Raw genomic sequence first — 19,025 nt, 5'->3', positions numbered from 1 at the left:
ATCCTTGGAAAACTCCATGGGGCACGGAGATCAGTGCCTCCAAAGGAGACGATGCCTGACTCCTCGTGAAACTTGATAGGAGTCCCAGAATTCCTGTGGCACGTGGAAAGGTACACTTGGTCTCCCGCCTCAGCTGGAGAGGCGTCCCAATAGGCCTACCAAGCCTCGAGGAGAATCCCGAGTTGTCCCTCGCAACTAGGTAGGAGTTCTGACGTCACTGAACAAACACGTGTGTGGAAGGGCCATTCCCGTCGTAACTCGAGACTATACCCCAGGTTCCGGCCGCAACTCAAGAAAAACCATGAGACTTCCCCCTCGCCGTGATATGAGGGGGGACTCCCCTGCACTGCGTGCAGAGCAATGCCGTGTTGCACATCACACAAGAAAGGAGCCTTGATTTCCTTGATGGCACTCCAGAGAAACCCCAAGAACACTGTTTCAAGGCTAGAGGGATCCTGAGGTCACTGTAGCAACACGAAAGAGCTCCGTGGACCAAAAATCAATTCGAGATGAGAAGTTAATCCCTGGCTTCGACTCCAGAGGAATACAACCTTAGCACAAGCACCTCAAGAGGAGGCTTCTCTCAGCTCTAGGTATGTGAGAGGGACCCTGAGTTTGCGGCCTCAAGTGGAATGGACACCGCGATGCCCTGACTCGAAATAAGGCCGGATATCCCTGCAGTGACTTGAATAAAGGAACTTCTTGCATCTCCCAAGACGAAAGGATGTCTGAATCCCCTGTGGAGACCACAGAGAAAGACCTAGTTCCCAACCTCATCGCGACTGGAGGCCTCACATCCTTTGAAAAGTCCAGAGGGACGGGGAGATCAGTGCCTCCAGAGGAGACGACGACTGACTCCTCGTGAAACGTGATAGGAGTCCCAGGATTCCTGTGGCACATGGAAAGGGACCCTTGGTCTCCCGCCTCAGCTGGAGAGGCGTCCCAATTGCCCTGCCAAGACTCGAGGAGAATCCCGAGTTATCCCTCGCAACTAGGCAGGAGTCCTGACGTCGCTGAACAAACACGTGTGTGGAAGGGTCATCCCCGTCGTACCTCGAGAATATACCCCAGGTTCCCACCGCAACTCGAGAAAAACCATGAGACTTCTCCCTCGCCGCGAGATGAGGCCCGATTCCCCTGCACTGCATGCAGAGCAATGCCGTGTTGCACATCACACAGGAAAGGAGCCTTGATTTCCTTGAGGGCACTCCAGAGAAACCCCAAGAACACTGTTTCAAGGCTAGAGGGATCCTGAGGTCACTGTAGCAACACGAAAGATCTCTGTGGACCAAAAATCACCTCGAGATGAGAGGTTAATCCCTGGCTTCGACTCCAGAGGAATACCACCTTACCACAAGCACCTCAAAAGTAGGCTTCTCTCAACTCTAGGTATGTGAGAAGGACCCTGAGTTTGCGGCCTCAAGTGGAATGGACACCGCGATGCCCTGACTCAAAATAAGGCCTGATATCACTGCAGTGACTTGAATGCAGGCTCGTCTTGCATCTCCGAAGACGAAAGGATGTCTTAATCCCCTGTGGAGACCACAGAGAAAGACCTAGTTCCCCACCTCATCACGACCGGAGGCCTCACATCCTTTGAAAACTCCAGAGGGACGCGGAGATCAGTGCCTCCAAAGGAGACGATGCCTGACTCCTCGTGAAACTTGATAGGAGTCCCAGGATTCCTGTGGCACGTGGAAAGGGACCCTTGGTCTCCCGCCTCAGCTGGAGAGGCGTCCCAATTGCCCTGCCAAGCCTCGAGGAGAATCCCGAGTTGTCCCTCGCAACTAGGCAGGAGTCCCGACTCGCTGAACAAACACGTGTGCGGAATGGCCATCCCCGTCGGAACTCGAGAATATACCCCAGGTTCCCTCCGCAACTCGAGAAAAACCATGAGACTTCCCCCTCGCCGCGAGATGAGGCCCGATTCCCCTGCACTGCGTGCAGAGCAAGGCCGTGTTGCACATCACACAGGAAAGAAGCCTTGATTTCCTTGATGGCACTCCAGAGAAACCCCAAGAACATGTTTCAAGGCTAGAGGGATCCTGAGGTCACTGTAGCAACACGAAAAAGCTTCGTGGACCAAAAATCAACTCGAGATGAGAGGTTAGTCCCTGGCTTCGACTCCAGAGGAATACCACCTTACCACAAGCACCTCAAGAGGAGGCTTCTCTCAGCTCTAGGTATGTGAGAGGGACCCTGAGTTTGCGACCTCAAGTGGAATGGACACCGCGATGCCCTGACTCGAAATAAGGCCGGATATGCCTGCAGTGATTGAATGCAGGCTTGTCTTGCATCTCCCAAGGCGAAAGGATGTTTGAATCCCCTGTGGAGACCACAGAGAAAGACCTAATTCCCCACCTCATCGCGACCGGAGGCCTCACATCCTTTGAAAACTCCAGAGGGACGCGGAGATCAGTGCCTCCAAAGGAGACGATGCCTGACTCCTCGTGAAACTTGATAGGAGTCCCAGGATTCCTGTGGCACATGGAAAGGGACCCTTGGTCTCACGCCTCAGCTGGAGAGGCGTCCCAATTGCCCTGCCAAGCCTCGAGGAGAATCCCGAGTTATCCCTCGCAACTAGGCAGGAGTCCTGACGTCGCTGAACAAACACGTGTGTGGAAGGGTCATCCCCGTCGTACCTCGATAATATACCCCAGGTTCCCGCCGCAACTCGAGAAAAACCATGAGACTTCCCCCTCGCCGCGAGATGAGGCCCGATTCCCCTGCACTGCGTGCAGAGCAATGCCGTGTTGCACATCACACAGGAAAGGAGCCTTGATTTCCTTGAGGGCACTCCAGAGAAACCCCAAGAACACTGTTTCAAGGCTAAAGGGATCCTGAGGTCACTGTAGCAACAAGAAAGATCTCTGTGGACCAAAAATCACCTCGAGATGAGAGGTTAATCCCTGGCTTAGACTCCAGAGGAATACCACCTTACCACAAGCACCTCAAGAGTAGGCTTCTCTCAACTCTAGGTATGTGAGAGGGACCCTGAGTTTGCGGCCTCAAGTGGAATGGACACCGCGATGCCCTGACTCAAAATAAGGCCTGACATCACTGCAGTGACTTGAATGCAGGCTCGTCTTGCATCTCCGAAAACGAAAGGATGTCTTAATCCCCTGTGGAGACCACAGAGAAAGACCTAGTTCCCCACCTCATCGCGACCGGAGGCCTCACATCCTTGGAAAACTCCATGGGGCACGGAGATCAGTGCCTCCAAAGGAGACGATGCCTGACTCCTCGTGAAACTTGATAGGAGTCCCAGAATTCCTGTGGCACGTGGAAAGGTACACTTGGTCTCCCGCCTCAGCTGGAGAGGCGTCCCAATAGGCCTACCAAGCCTCGAGGAGAATCCCGAGTTGTCCCTCGCAACTAGGTAGGAGTTCTGACGTCACTGAACAAACACGTGTGTGGAAGGGCCATCCCCGTCGTAACTCGAGACTATACCCCAGGTTCCGGCCGCAACTCAAGAAAAACCATGAGACTTCCCCCTCGCCGTGATATGAGGGGGGACTCCCCTGCACTGCGTGCAGAGCAATGCCGTGTTGCACATCACACAAGAAAGGAGCCTTGATTTCCTTGATGGCACTCCAGAGAAACCCCAAGAACACTGTTTCAAGGCTAGAGGGATCCTGAGGTCACTGTAGCAACACGAAAGAGCTCCGTGGACCAAAAATCAATTCGAGATGAGAAGTTAATCCCTGGCTTCGACTCCAGAGGAATACAACCTTAGCACAAGCACCTCAAGAGGAGGCTTCTCTCAGCTCTAGGTATGTGAGAGGGACCCTGAGTTTGCGGCCTCAAGTGGAATGGACACCGCGATGTCCTGACTCGAAATAAGGCCTGATATCCCTGCAGTGACTTGAATGCAGGCTCGTCTTGCATCTCCCAAGACGAAAGGATGTCTGAATCCCCTGTTGAGACCATAGAGAAAGACCTAGTTCCCCACCTCATCGCGACCGGAGGCCTCACATCCTTTGAAAACTCCAGAGGGACGGGGAGATCAGTGCCTCCAGAGGAGACGACGACTGACTCCTCGTGAAACGTGATAGGAGTCCCAGGATTCCTGTGGCACATGGAAAGGGACCCTTGGTCTCACGCCTCAGCTGGAGAGGCGTCCCAATTGCCCTGCCAAGACTCGAGGAGAATCCCGAGTTATCCCTCGCAACTAGGCAGGAGTCCTGACGTCGCTGAACAAACACGTGTGTGGAAGGGTCATCCCCGTCGTACCTCGAGAATATACCCCAGGTTCCCACCGCAACTCGAGAAAAACCATGAGACTTCTCCCTCGCCGCGAGATGAGGCCCGATTCCCCTGCACTGCGTGCAGAGCAATGCCGTGTTGCACATCACACAGGAAAGGAGCCTTGATTTCCTTGAGGGCACTCCAGAGAAACCCCAAGAACACTGTTTCAAGGCTAGAGGGATCCTGAGGTCACTGTAGCAACACGAAAGATCTCTGTGGACCAAAAATCACCTCGAGATGAGAGGTTAATCCCTGGCTTCGACTCCAGAGGAATACCACCTTACCACAAGCACCTCAAAAGTAGGCTTCTATCAACTCTAGGTATGTGAGAAGGACCCTGAGTTTGCGGCCTCAAGTGGAATGGACACCGCGATGCCCTGACTCAAAATAAGGCCTGATATCACTGCAGTGACTTGAATGCAGGCTCGTCTTGCATCTCCGAAGACGAAAGGATGTCTTAATCCCCTGTGGAGACCACAGAGAAAGACCTAGTTCCCCACCTCATCACGACCGGAGGCCTCACATCCTTTGAAAACTCCAGAGGGACGCGGAGATCAGTGCCTCCAAAGGAGACGATGCCTGACTCCTCGTGAAACTTGATAGGAGTCCCAGGATTCCTGTGGCACGTGGAAAGGGACCCTTGGTCTCCCGCCTCAGCTGGAGAGGCGTCCCAATTGCCCTGCCAAGCCTCGAGGAGAATCCCGAGTTGTCCCTCGCAACTAGCCAGGAGTCCCGACTCGCTGAGCAAACACGTGTGTGGAAGGGCCATCCCCATCGTAACTCGAGAATATACCCCAGGTTCCCGCCGCAACTCGAGAAAAACCATGAGACTTCCCCTCGCCTCGAGATGAGGCCCGATTCCCCTGCACTGCGTGCAGAGCAATGCCGTGTTGCACATCACACAGGAAAGGAGCCTTGATTTCCTTGATGGCACTCCAGAGAAACCCCAAGAACACTGTTTCAAGGCTAGAGGGATCCTGAGGTCACTGTAGCAACACGAAAGATCTCCGTGGTCCAAAAGTCACCTCGATTTGAGAGGTTAATCCCTGGCTTCGACTCCAGAGGAATACCACCTTACCACAAGCACCTCAAGAGGAGGCTTCTCTCAACTCTAGGTATGTGAGAAGGACCCTGAGTTTGCGGCCTCAAGTGGAATGGACACCGCGATGCCCTGACTCGAAATAAGGCATGATATCCCTGCAGTCACTTGAATGCAGGCTCGTCTTGCATCTCCGAAGACGAAAGGATGTCTTAATCCCCTGTGGAGACCACAGAGAAAGACCTAGTTTCCCACCTCATCACGACCGGAGGCCTCACATCCTTTGAAAACTCCAGAGGGACGCGGAGATCAGTGCCTCCAAAGGAGACGATGCCTGACTCTTCGTGAAACTTGTTAGGAGTCCCAGGATTCCTGTGGCACGTGGAAAGGGACCCTTGGTCTCCCGCCTCAGCTGGAGAGGCGTCCCAATTGCCTGCCAAGCCTCGAGGAGAATCCCGAGTTGTCCCTCGCAACTAGGCAGGAGTCCTAACGTCGCTGAACAAACACGTGTGTGGAAGGGCCATCCCCGTCGTAACTCGAGAATATACCCCAGGTTCCCGCCGCAACTCGAGAAAAACCATGAGACTTCCCCCTCGCCGCGACATGAGGCCCGATTTCCCTGCACTGCGTGCAGAGCAAGGCCGTGCTGCACATCACACAGGAAAGGAGCCTTGATTTCCTTGATGGCACTCCAGAGAAACCCCAAGAACACTGTTTCAAGGCTAGAGGGATCCTGAGGTCACTGTAGCAACACGAAAGAGCTCCGTGGACCAAAAATCAACTCGAGATGAGAGGTTAGTCCCTGGCTTCGACTCCAGAGGAATACCACCTTACCACAAGCACCTCAAGAGGAGGCTTCTCTCAGCTCTAGGTATGTGAGAGGGACCCTGAGTTTGCGGCCTCAAGTGGAATGGACACCGTGATGTCCTGACTCGAAATAAGGCCTGATATCCCTGCAGTGACTTGAATGCAGGCTCGTCTTGCATCTCCCAAGACGAAAGGATGTCTGAATCCCCTGTTGAGACCATAGAGAAAGACCTAGTTCCCCACCTCATCGCGACCGGAGGCCTCACATCCTTTGAAAACTCCAGAGGGACGCGGAGATCAGTGCCTCCAGAGGAGACGATGCCTGACTCCTCGTGAAACGTGATAGGAGTCCCAGGATTCCTGGGGCACGTGGAAAGGGACCCTTGGTCTCCCGCCTCAGCTGGAGAGGCGTCCCAATTGCCCTGCCAAGCCTCGAGGAGAATCCCGAGTTGTCCCTCGCAACTAGGCAGGAGTCCCGACTCGCTGAACAAACACGTGTGCGGAATGGCCATCCCCGTCGGAACTCGAGAATATACCCCAGGTTCCCTCCGCAACTCGAGAAAAACCATGAGACTTCCCCCTCGCCGCGAGATGAGGCCCGATTCCCCTGCACTGCGTGCAGAGCAAGGCCGTGTTGCACATCACACAGGAAAGGAGCCTTGATTTCCTTGATGGCACTCCAGAGAAACCCCAAGAACATGTTTCAAGGCTAGAGGGATCCTGAGGTCACTGTAGCAACACGAAAAAGCTTCGTGGACCAAAAATCAACTCGAGATGAGAGGTTAGTCCCTGGCTTCGACTCCAGAGGAATACCACGTTACCACAAGCACCTCAAGAGGAGGCTTCTCTCAGCTCTAGGTATGTGAGAGGGACCCTGAGTTTGCGGCCTCAAGTGGAATGGACACCGCGATGCCCTGACTCGAAATAAGGCCGGATATGCCTGCAGTGATTGAATGCAGGCTCGTCTTGCATCTCCCAAGGCGAAAGGATGTTTGAATCCCCTGTGGAGACCACAGAGAAAGACCTAATTCCCCACCTCATCGCGACCGGAGGCCTCACATCCTTTGAAAACTCCAGAGGGACGCGGAGATCAGTGCCTCCAAAGGAGACGATGCCTGACTCCTCGTGAAACTTGATAGGAGTCCCAGGATTCCTGTGGCACATGGAAAGGGACCCTTGGTCTCACGCCTCAGCTGGAGAGGCGTCCCAATTGCCCTGCCAAGCCTCGAGGAGAATCCCGAGTTATCCCTCGCAACTAGGCAGGAGTCCTGACGTCGCTGAACAAACACGTGTGTGGAAGGGTCATCCCCGTCGTACCTCGAGAATATACCCCAGGTTCCCGCCGCAACTCGAGAAAAACCATGAGACTTCCCCCTCGCCGCGAGATGAGGCCCGATTCCCCTGCACTGCGTGCAGAGCAATGCCGTGTTGCACATCACACAGGAAAGGAGCCTTGATTTCCTTGAGGGCACTCCAGAGAAACCCCAAGAACACTGTGTCAAGGCTAAAGGGATCCTGAGGTCACTGTAGCAACAAGAAAGATCTCTGTGGACCAAAAATCACCTCGAGATGAGAGGTTAATCCCTGGCTTCGACTCCAGAGGAATACCACCTTACCACAAGCACCTCAAGAGTAGGCTTCTCTCAACTCTAGGTATGTGAGAGGGACCCTGAGTTTGCGGCCTCAAGTGGAATGGACACCGCGATGCCCTGACTCAAAATAAGGCCTGACATCACTGCAGTGACTTGAATGCAGGCTCGTCTTGCATCTCCGAAAACGAAAGGATGTCTTAATCCCCTGTGGAGACCACAGAGAAAGACCTAGTTCCCCACCTCATCGCGACCGGAGGCCTCACATCCTTGGAAAACTCCATGGGGCACGGAGATCAGTGCCTCCAAAGGAGACGATGCCTGACTCCTCGTGAAACTTGATAGGAGTCCCAGAATTCCTGTGGCACGTGGAAAGGTACACTTGGTCTCCCGCCTCAGCTGGAGAGGCGTCCCAATAGGCCTACCAAGCCTCGAGGAGAATCCCGAGTTGTCCCTCGCAACTAGGTAGGAGTTCTGACGTCACTGAACAAACACGTGTGTGGAAGGGCCATCCCCGTCGTAACTCGAGACTATACCCCAGGTTCCGGCCGCAACTCAAGAAAAACCATGAGACTTCCCCCTCGCCGTGATATGAGGGGGGACTCCCCTGCACTGCGTGCAGAGCAATGCCGTGTTGCACATCACACAAGAAAGGAGCCTTGATTTCCTTGATGGCACTCCAGAGAAACCCCAAGAACACTGTTTCAAGGCTAGAGGGATCCTGAGGTCACTGTAGCAACACGAAAGAGCTCCGTGGACCAAAAATCAATTCGAGATGAGAAGTTAATCCCTGGCTTCGACTCCAGAGGAATACAACCTTAGCACAAGCACCTCAAGAGGAGGCTTCTCTCAGCTCTAGGTATGTGAGAGGGACCCTGAGTTTGCGGCCTCAAGTGGAATGGACACCGCGATGTCCTGACTCGAAATAAGGCCTGATATCCCTGCAGTGACTTGAATGCAGGCTCATCTTGCATCTCCCAAGATGAAAGGATATCTGAATCCCCTGTGGAGACCACAGAGAAAGACCTAGTCCCCACCTCATCGCGACCGGAGTCCTCACATCCTTTGAAAACTCCAGAGGGACATGGAGATCAGTGCCTCCAAAGGAGACGATGCCTGACTCCTCGTGAAACTTGAAAGGAGTCCCAGGATTCCTGTGGCACGTGGAAAGGGACCCTTGGTCTTCCGCCTCAGCTGGAGAGGCGTCCCAATTGCCCTGCCAAGCCTCGAGGAGAATCCCGAGTTGTCCCTCGCAACTAGGCAGGAGTCCTGACGTCGCTGAACAAACACGTGTGTGGAAGGGCCATCCCCGACGTAACTCGAGAATATACCCCAGGTTCCCGCCGCAACTCGAGAAAAACCATGAGACTTCCCCCTCGCCGCGAGATGAGGCCCGATTCCCCTGCACTGCGTGCAGAGCAATGCCGTGTTGCACATCACACAAGAAAGGAGCCTTGATTTCCTTGATGGCACTCCAGAGAAACCCCAAGAACACTGTTTCAAGGCTAGAGGGATCCTGAGGTCACTGTAGCAACACGAAAGATCTCTGTGGACCAAAAATCAATTCGAGATGAGAAGTTAATCCCTGGCTTCGACTCCAGAGGAATACAACCTTAGCACAAGCACCTCAAGAGGAGGCTTCTCTCAGCTCTAGGTATGTGAGAGGGACCCTGAGTTTGCGGCCTCAAGTGGAATGGACACCGCGATGTCCTGACTCGAAATAAGGCCTGATATCCCTGCAGTGACTTGAATGCAGGCTCGTCTTGCATCTCCCAAGACGAAAGGATGTCTGAATCCCCTGTTGAGACCATAGAGAAAGACCTAGTTCCCCACCTCATCGCGACCGGAGGCCTCACATCCTTTGAAAACTCCAGAGGGACGGGGAGATCAGTGCCTCCAGAGGAGACGACGACTGACTCCTCGTGAAACGTGATAGGAGTCCCAGGATTCCTGTGGCACATGGAAAGGGACCCTTGGTCTCACGCCTCAGCTGGAGAGGCGTCCCAATTGCCCTGCCAAGACTCGAGGAGAATCCCGAGTTATCCCTCGCAACTAGGCAGGAGTCCTGACGTCGCTGAACAAACACGTGTGTGGAAGGGTCATCCCCGTCGTACCTCGAGAATATACCCCAGGTTCCCACCGCAACTCGAGAAAAACCATGAGACTTCTCCCTCGCCGCGAGATGAGGCCCGATTCCCCTGCACTGCGTGCAGAGCAATGCCGTGTTGCACATCACACAGGAAAGGAGCCTTGATTTCCTTGAGGGCACTCCAGAGAAACCCCAAGAACACTGTTTCAAGGCTAGAGGGATCCTGAGGTCACTGTAGCAACACGAAAGATCTCTGTGGACCAAAAATCACCTCAAGATGAGAGGTTAATCCCTGGCTTCGACTCCAGAGGAATACCACCTTACCACAAGCACCTCAAAAGTAGGCTTCTCTCAACTCTAGGTATGTGAGAAGGACCCTGAGTTTGCGGCCTCAAGTGGAATGGACACCGCGATGCCCTGACTCAAAATAAGGCCTGATATCACTGCAGTGACTTGAATGCAGGCTCGTCTTGCATCTCCGAAGACGATAGGATGTCTTAATCCCCTGTGGAGACCACAGAGAAAGACCTAGTTCCCCACCTCATCACGACCGGAGGCCTCACATCCTTTGAAAACTCCAGAGGGACGCGGAGATCAGTGCCTCCAAAGGAGACGATGCCTGACTCCTCGTGAAACTTGATAGGAGTCCCAGGATTCCTGTGGCACGTGGAAAGGGACCCTTGGTCTCCCGCCTCAGCTGGAGAGGCGTCCCAATTGCCCTGCCAAGCCTCGAGGAGAATTCCGAATTGTCCCTCGTAACTAGGCAGGAGTCCTGACGTCGCTGAACAAACACGAGTGTGGAAGGGCCATTGCCTTCGTAACTCGAGAATATAACCCAGGTTCCCGCCGCAACTCGAGAAAAACCATGAGACTTCCCCCTTGCCGCGAGATGAGGCCCGATTCCCCTGCACTGCGCGCAGAGCAATGCCGTGTTGCACATCACACAGGAAAGGAGCCTTGATTTCCTAGATGGCACTCCAGAGAAACCCCAAAAACACTGTTTCAAGGCTAGAGGGATCATGAGGTCACTGTAGCAACACGAAAGAGCTCCGTGGACCACAAATCAACTCGAGATGAGAGGTTAGTCCCTGGCTTCGACTCCAGAGGAATACCACCTTACCACAAGCACCTCAAGAGGAGGCTTCTCTCAGCTCTAGGTATGTGAGAGGGACCCTGAGTTTGCGGCCTCAAGTGGAATGGACACCGCGATGCCCTGACTCGAAATAAGGCCGGATATGCCTGCAGTGACTTGAATGCAGGCTCGTCTTGCATCTCCCAAGATGAAAGGATTTCTGAATCCCCTGTGGAGACTACAGAGAAAGACCTAGTTCCCCACCTCATCGCGACCGGAGGCCTCACATCCTTGGAAAACTCCATGGGGCACGGAGATCAGTGCCTCCAAAGGAGACGATGCCTGACTCCTCGTGAAACTTGATAGGAGTCCCAGAATTCCTGTGGCACGTGGAAAGGTACACTTGGTCTCCCGCCTCAGCTGGAGAGGCGTCCCAATAGGCCTACCAAGCCTCGAGGAGAATCCCGAGTTGTCCCTCGCAACTAGGTAGGAGTTCTGACGTCACTGAACAAACACGTGTGTGGAAGGGCCATCCCCGTCGTAACTCGAGACTATACCCCAGGTTCCGGCCGCAACTCAAGAAAAACCATGAGACTTCCCCCTCGCCGTGATATGAGGGGGGACTCCCCTGCACTGCGTGCAGAGCAATGCCGTGTTGCACATCACACAAGAAAGGAGCCTTGATTTCCTTGATGGCACTCCAGAGAAACCCCAAGAACACTGTTTCAAGGCTAGAGGGATCCTGAGGTCACTGTAGCAACACGAAAGAGCTCCGTGGACCAAAAATCAATTCGAGATGAGAAGTTAATCCCTGGCTTCGACTCCAGAGGAATACAACCTTAGCACAAGCACCTCAAGAGGAGGCTTCTCTCAGCTCTAGGTATGTGAGAGGGACCCTGAGTTTGCGGCCTCAAGTGGAATGGACACCGCGATGCCCTGACTCAAAATAAGGCCTGACATCACTGCAGTGACTTGAATGCAGGCTCGTCTTGCATCTCCGAAAACGAAAGGATGTCTTAATCCCCTGTGGAGACCACAGAGAAAGACCTAGTTCCCCACCTCATCGCGACCGGAGGCCTCACATCCTTGGAAAACTCCATGGGGCACGGAGATCAGTGCCTCCAAAGGAGACGATGCCTGACTCCTCGTGAAACTTGATAGGAGTCCCAGAATTCCTGTGGCACGTGGAAAGGTACACTTGGTCTCCCGCCTCAGCTGGAGAGGCGTCCCAATAGGCCTACCAAGCCTCGAGGAGAATCCCGAGTTGTCCCTCGCAACTAGGTAGGAGTTCTGACGTCACTGAACAAACACGTGTGTGGAAGGGCCATCCCCGTCGTAACTCGAGACTATACCCCAGGTTCCGGCCGCAACTCAAGAAAAACCATGAGACTTCCCCCTCGCCGTGATATGAGGGGGGACTTCCCTGCACTGCGTGCAGAGCAATGCCGTGTTGCACATCACACAAGAAAGGAGCCTTGATTTCCTTGATGGCACTCCAGAGAAACCCCAAGAACACTGTTTCAAGGCTAGAGGGATCCTGAGGTCACTGTAGCAACACGAAAGAGCTCCGTGGACCAAAAATCAATTCGAGATGAGAAGTTAATCCCTGGCTTCGACTCCAGAGGAATACAACCTTAGCACAAGCACCTCAAGAGGAGGCTTCTCTCAGCTCTAGGTATGTGAGAGGGACCCTGAGTTTGCGGCCTCAAGTGGAATGGACACCGCGATGTCCTGACTCGAAATAAGGCCTGATATCCCTGCAGTGACTTGAATGCAGGCTCATCTTGCATCTCCCAAGATGAAAGGATATCTGAATCCCCTGTGGAGACCACAGAGAAAGACCTAGTCCCCACCTCATCGCGACCGGAGTCCTCACATCCTTTGAAAACTCCAGAGGGACATGGAGATCAGTGCCTCCAAAGGAGACGATGCCTGACTCCTCGTGAAACTTGAAAGGAGTCCCAGGATTCCTGTGGCACGTGGAAAGGGACCCTTGGTCTTCCGCCTCAGCTGGAGAGGCGTCCCAATTGCCCTGCCAAGCCTCGAGGAGAATCCCGAGTTGTCCCTCGCAACTAGGCAGGAGTCCTGACGTCGCTGAACAAACACGTGTGTGGAAGGGCCATCCCCGACGTAACTCGAGAATATACCCCAGGTTCCCGCCGCAACTCGAGAAAAACCATGAGACTTCCCCCTCGCCGCGAGATGAGGCCCGATTCCCCTGCACTGCGTGCAGAGCAATGCCGTGTTGCACATCACACAAGAAAGGAGCCTTGATTTCCTTGATGGCACTCCAGAGAAACCCCAAGAACACTGTTTCAAGGCTAGAGGGATCCTGAGGTCACTGTAGCAACACGAAAGAGCTCCGTGGACCAAAAATCAATTCGAGATGAGAAGTTAATCCCTGGCTTCGACTCCAGAGGAATACAACCTTAGCACAAGCACCTCAAGAGGAGGCTTCTCTCAGCTCTAGGTATGTGAGAGGGACCCTGAGTTTGCGGCCTCAAGTGGAATGGACACCGCGATGTCCTGACTCGAAATAAGGCCTGATATCCCTGCAGTGACTTGAATGCAGGCTCGTCTTGCATCTCCCAAGACGAAAGGATGTCTGAATCCCCTGTTGAGACCATAGAGAAAGACCTAGTTCCCCACCTCATCGCGACCGGAGGCCTCACATCCTTTGAAAACTCCAGAGGGACGGGGAGATCAGTGCCTCCAGAGGAGACGACGACTGACTCCTCGTGAAACGTGATAGGAGTCCCAGGATTCCTGTGGCACATGGAAAGGGACCCTTGGTCTCACGCCTCAGCTGGAGAGGCGTCCCAATTGCCCTGCCAAGACTCGAGGAGAATCCCGAGTTATCCCTCGCAACTAGGCAGGAGTCCTGACGTCGCTGAACAAACACGTGTGTGGAAGGGTCATCCCCGTCGTACCTCGAGAATATACCCCAGGTTCCCACCGCAACTCGAGAAAAACCATGAGACTTCTCCCTCGCCGCGAGATGAGGCCCGATTCCCCTGCACTGCGTGCAGAGCAATGCCGTGTTGCACATCACACAGGAAAGGAGCCTTGATTTCCTTGAGGGCACTCCAGAGAAACCCCAAGAACACTGTTTCAAGGCTAGAGGGATCCTGAGGTCACTGTAGCAACACGAAAGATCTCTGTGGACAAAAAATCACCTCAAGATGAGAGGTTAATCCCTGGCTTCGACTCCAGAGGAATACCACCTTACCACAAGCACCTCAAAAGTAGGCTTCTCTCAACTCTAGGTATGTGAGAAGGACCCTGAGTTTGCGGCCTCAAGTGGAATGGACACCGCGATGCCCTGACTCAAAATAAGGCCTGATATCACTGCAGTGACTTGAATGCAGGCTCGTCTTGCATCTCCGAAGACGAAAGGATGTCTTAATCCCCTGTGGAGACCACAGAGAAAGACCTAGTTCCCCACCTCATCACGACCGGAGGCCTCACATCCTTTGAAAACTCCAGAGGGACGCGGAGATCAGTGCCTCCAAAGGAGACGATGCCTGACTCCTCGTGAAACTTGATAGGAGTCCCAGGATTCCTGTGGCACGTGGAAAGGGACCCTTGGTCTCCCGCCTCAGCTGGAGAGGCGTCCCAATTGCCCTGCCAAGCCTCGAGGAGAATTCCGAATTGTCCCTCGTAACTAGGCAGGAGTCCTGACGTCGCTGAACAAACACGAGTGTGGAAGGGCCATTGCCTTCGTAACTCGAGAATATAACCCAGGTTCCCGCCGCAACTCGAGAAAAACCATGAGACTTCCCCCTTGCCGCGAGATGAGGCCCGATTCCCCTGCACTGCGCGCAGAGCAATGCCGTGTTGCACATCACACAGGAAAGGAGCCTTGATTTCCTAGATGGCACTCCAGAGAAACCCCAAAAACACTGTTTCAAGGCTAGAGGGATCATGAGGTCACTGTAGCAACACGAAAGAGCTCCGTGGACCACAAATCAACTCGAGATGAGAGGTTAGTCCCTGGCTTCGACTCCAGAGGAATACCACCTTACCACAAGCACCTCAAGAGGAGGCTTCTCTCAGCTCTAGGTATGTGAGAGGGACCCTGAGTTTGCGGCCTCAAGTGGAATGGACACCGCGATGCCCTGACTCGAAATAAGGCCGGATATGCCTGCAGTGACTTGAATGCAGGCTCGTCTTGCATCTCCCAAGATGAAAGGATTTCTGAATCCCCTGTGGAGACTACAGAGAAAGACCTAGTTCCCCACCTCATCGCGACCGGAGGCCTCACATCCTTGGAAAACTCCATGGGGCACGGAGATCAGTGCCTCCAAAGGAGACGATGCCTGACTCCTCGTGAAACTTGATAGGAGTCCCAGAATTCCTGTGGCACGTGGAAAGGTACACTTGGTCTCCCGCCTCAGCTGGAGAGGCGTCCCAATAGGCCTACCAAGCCTCGAGGAGAATCCCGAGTTGTCCCTCGCAACTAGGTAGGAGTTCTGACGTCACTGAACAAACACGTGTGTGGAAGGGCCATCCCCGTCGTAACTCGAGACTATACCCCAGGTTCCCGCCGCAACTCGAGAAAAACCATGAGACTTCCCCCTCGCAGCGAGATGAGGCCCGATTCCCCTGCACTGCGTGCAGAGCAAGGCCGTGTTGCACATCACACAGGAAAGGAGCCTTGATTTCCTTGATGGCACTCCAGAGAAAGCCCAAGAACACTGTTTCAAAGCTAGAGGGATCCTGAGGTCACTGTAGCAACACGAAAGAGCTCCGTGGACCAAAAATCAACTCGAGATGAGAGGTTAGTCCCTGGCTTCGACTCCAGAGGAATACCACCTTACCACAAACACCTCAAGAGGAGGCTTCTCTCAGCTCTAGGTATGTGAGAGGGACCCTGAGTTTGCGGCCTCAAGTGGAATGGACACCGCGATGCCCTGACTCGAAATAAAGCCGGATATCCCTGCAGTGACTTGAATACAGGCTTGTCTTGCATCTCGCAAGAAGAAAGGATGTCTGAATCCCCTGTGGAGACCAAAGAGAAAGACCTAGTTCCCCACCTCATCGTGACCGGAGGCCTCACATCCTTTGTAAACTCCAGAGGGACGCGGAGATCAGTGTCTCCAAAGGAGACGATGCCTGACTCCTCGTGAAACTTGATAGGAGTCCCAGGATTCCTGTGGCACGTGGAAAGGGACCCTTGGTCTCCCGCCTCAGCTGGAGAGGCGTCCCAATTGCCCTGCCAAGCCTCGAGGAGAATCCCGAGTTGTCCCTCGTAACTAGGCAGGAGTCCTGACGTCACTGAACAAACACGTGTGTGGAAGGGCCATCCCCGTCGGAACTCGAGAATATACCCCAGGTTCCCACCGCAACTCGAGAAAAACCATGAGACTTCCACCTCGCCGCGACATGAGGCCCTATTCCACTGCACTGCGTGCAGAGCAATGCCGTGTTGCACATCACACAGGAAAGGAGCCTTGATTTCCTTGATGGCACTCCAGAGAAACCCCAAGAACACTGTTTCAAGGCTAGAGGGATCCTGAGTTCACTGTAGCAACACGAAAGAGCTCCGTGGACCAAAAATCAACTCGAGATGAGAGGTTAGTCCCTGGCTTCGACTCCAGAGGAATACCACCTTACCACAAGCACCTCAAGAGGAGGCTTCTCTGAGCTCTAGGTATGTGAGAGGGACCCTGAGTTTGCGGCCTCAAGTGGAATGGACACCGCGATGCCCTGACTCGAAATAAGCCCGGATATGCCTGCAGTGATTGAATGCAGGCTCGTCTTGCATCTCCCAAGGCGAAAGGATGTCTGAATCCCCTGTGGAGACCACAGAGAAAGACCTAGTTCCCCACCTCATCGCGACCGGAGGCCTCACATCATTTGAAAACTCCAGAGGGACGCGGAGATCAGTGCCTCCAAAGGAGACGATGCCTGACTCCTCGTGAAACTTGATAGGAGTCCCAGAATTACTGTGGCACGTGGAAAGGGATGCTTGGTCTCCCGCCTCTGCTGGAGAGGCGTCCCAATTGCCCTGCCAAGCCTCGAGGAGAATCCGAAGTTGTCCCTCGCAACTAGGCAGGAGTCCTGACGTCGCTGAACAAACACGTGTGTGGAAAGGCCATCCCCGTCGCAACTCGATAATATACCCCAGGTTCCCGCCGCAACTCGAGAAAAACCATGAGACTTCCCCCTCGCCTCGAGATGAGGCCCGATTCCCCTGCACTGCGTGCAGAGCAATGCCGTGTTGCACATCACACAGGAAAGGAGCCTTGATTTCCTTGATGGCACTCCAGAGAAACCCCAAGAACACTGTTCCAAGGCTAGTGGGATCCTGAGGTCACTGTAGCAACACGGAAGAGCTCCGTGGACCAAAAATCAACTCGAGATGAGAAATTAGTCCCTGGCTTCGACTCCACAGGAATACCACCTTACCAAAAACACCTCAAAAGGAGGCTTCTCTCAGCTCTAGGTATGTGAGAGGGACCCTGAGTTTGCGGCCTCAAGTGGAATGGACACCGCGATGCCCTGACTCGAAATAAGGCCGGATATGCCTGCAGTGACTTGAATGCAGGCTCGTCTTGCATCTCCCAAGACGAAAGGATGTCTGAATCCCCTGTGGATACCACAGAGAAAGACCTAGTTCCGCACCTCATCGCGACCGGAGGCCTCACATCCTTTGAAAACTCCAGCGGGATGCGGAGATCAGTGCCTCCAAAGGAGACGATGCCTGACTCCTCGTGAAACTTGATAAGAGTCCCAGGATTCCTGTGGCACGTGGAAAGGGACCCTTGGTCTCCCGCCTCAGCTGGAGAGGCGTCCCAATTGCCCTGCCAAGCCTCGAGGAGAATCCCGAGTTGTCCCTCGCAACTAGGCAGGAGTCCTGACGTCGCTGAACAAACACGTGTGTGGAAGGGCCATCCCCGTCGGAACTCGAGAATATACCCCAGGTTTCCGCCGCAACTCGAGAAAAACAATGAGACTTCCCCCTCGCAGCGAGATGAGGCCCGATTCCCCTGCACTGCGTGCAGAGCAATGCCGTGTTGCACATCACACAGGAAAGGAGACTTGATTTCCTTGATGGCACTCCAGAGAAACCCCAAGAACACTGTTTCAAGGCTAGAGGGATCCTGAGGTCACTGTAGCAACATGAAAGAGCTCCGTGGACCACAAATCAACTCGAGATGAGAGGTTAGTCCCTGGCTTTGACTCCAGAGGAATACCACCTTACCACAAGCACCTCAAGAGGAGGCTTCTCTCAACTCTAGGTATGTGAGAGGCTCCCTGAGTTTGCGGCCTCAAGTGGAATGGACACCGCGATGCCCTGACTCGAAATAAGGCCTGATATCCCTGCAGTGACTTGAATGCAGGCTCATCTCGCATCTCCGAAGACGAAAGGTTGTCTTAATCCCCTGTGGAGACCTCAGAGAAAGACCTAGTTCCCCACCTCATCACGACCGGAGGCCTCACATCCTTTGAAAATTCCAGAGGGATGCGGAGATCAGTGCCTCTAAAGGAGACGATGCCTGACTCCTCGTGAAACTTGATAGGAGTCCCAGGATTCCTGTGGCACATGGAAAGGGACCCTTGGTCTCACGCCTCAGCTGGAGAGGCGTCCCAAATGCCCTGCCAAGCCTCGAGGAGAATTCCGAGTTGTCCCTCGAAACTAGGCAGGAGTCCTGACGTCGCTGAAGAAACACGTGTGTGGAAGGGCCATCCCCGTCGTAACTCGAGAATATACCCCAGGGTTCCGCCGCAACTCGAGAAAAACCATGAGACTTGACCCTCGCCGCGAGATGAGGCCCGATTCCCCTGCACTGCGTGCAGAGCAAGGCCGTGTTGCACATCAAACAGGAAAGGAGCTCTTGATTTCCTTGATGGCACTCCAGAGAAACCCCAAGAACACTGTTTCAAGGTTAGAGGGATCCTGAGGTCACTGTAGCAACACGAAAGAGCTCCGTGGCCCAAAAATCAACTCGAGATGAGAGGTTAGTCCCTGGCTTCGACTCCAGAGGAATACCACCTTACCACAAACACCTCAAAAGGAGGCTTCTCTGAGCTCTAGGAATGTGAGAGGGACCCTGAGTTTGCGGCCTCAAGTGGAATGGACACCGTGATGCCCTGACTCGAAATAAGGCCGGATATGCCTGCAGTGACTTGAATGCAGGCTCGTCTTGCATCTCCCAAGACGAAAGGATGTCTGAA

The sequence above is a fragment of the Cervus elaphus genome, chromosome 29, assembly GCF_910594005.1.
Source record: "Cervus elaphus chromosome 29, mCerEla1.1, whole genome shotgun sequence".
NCBI classification, from domain to species: domain Eukaryota; kingdom Metazoa; phylum Chordata; class Mammalia; order Artiodactyla; family Cervidae; genus Cervus; species Cervus elaphus.
This window is presented reverse-complemented; position numbering follows the sequence as displayed.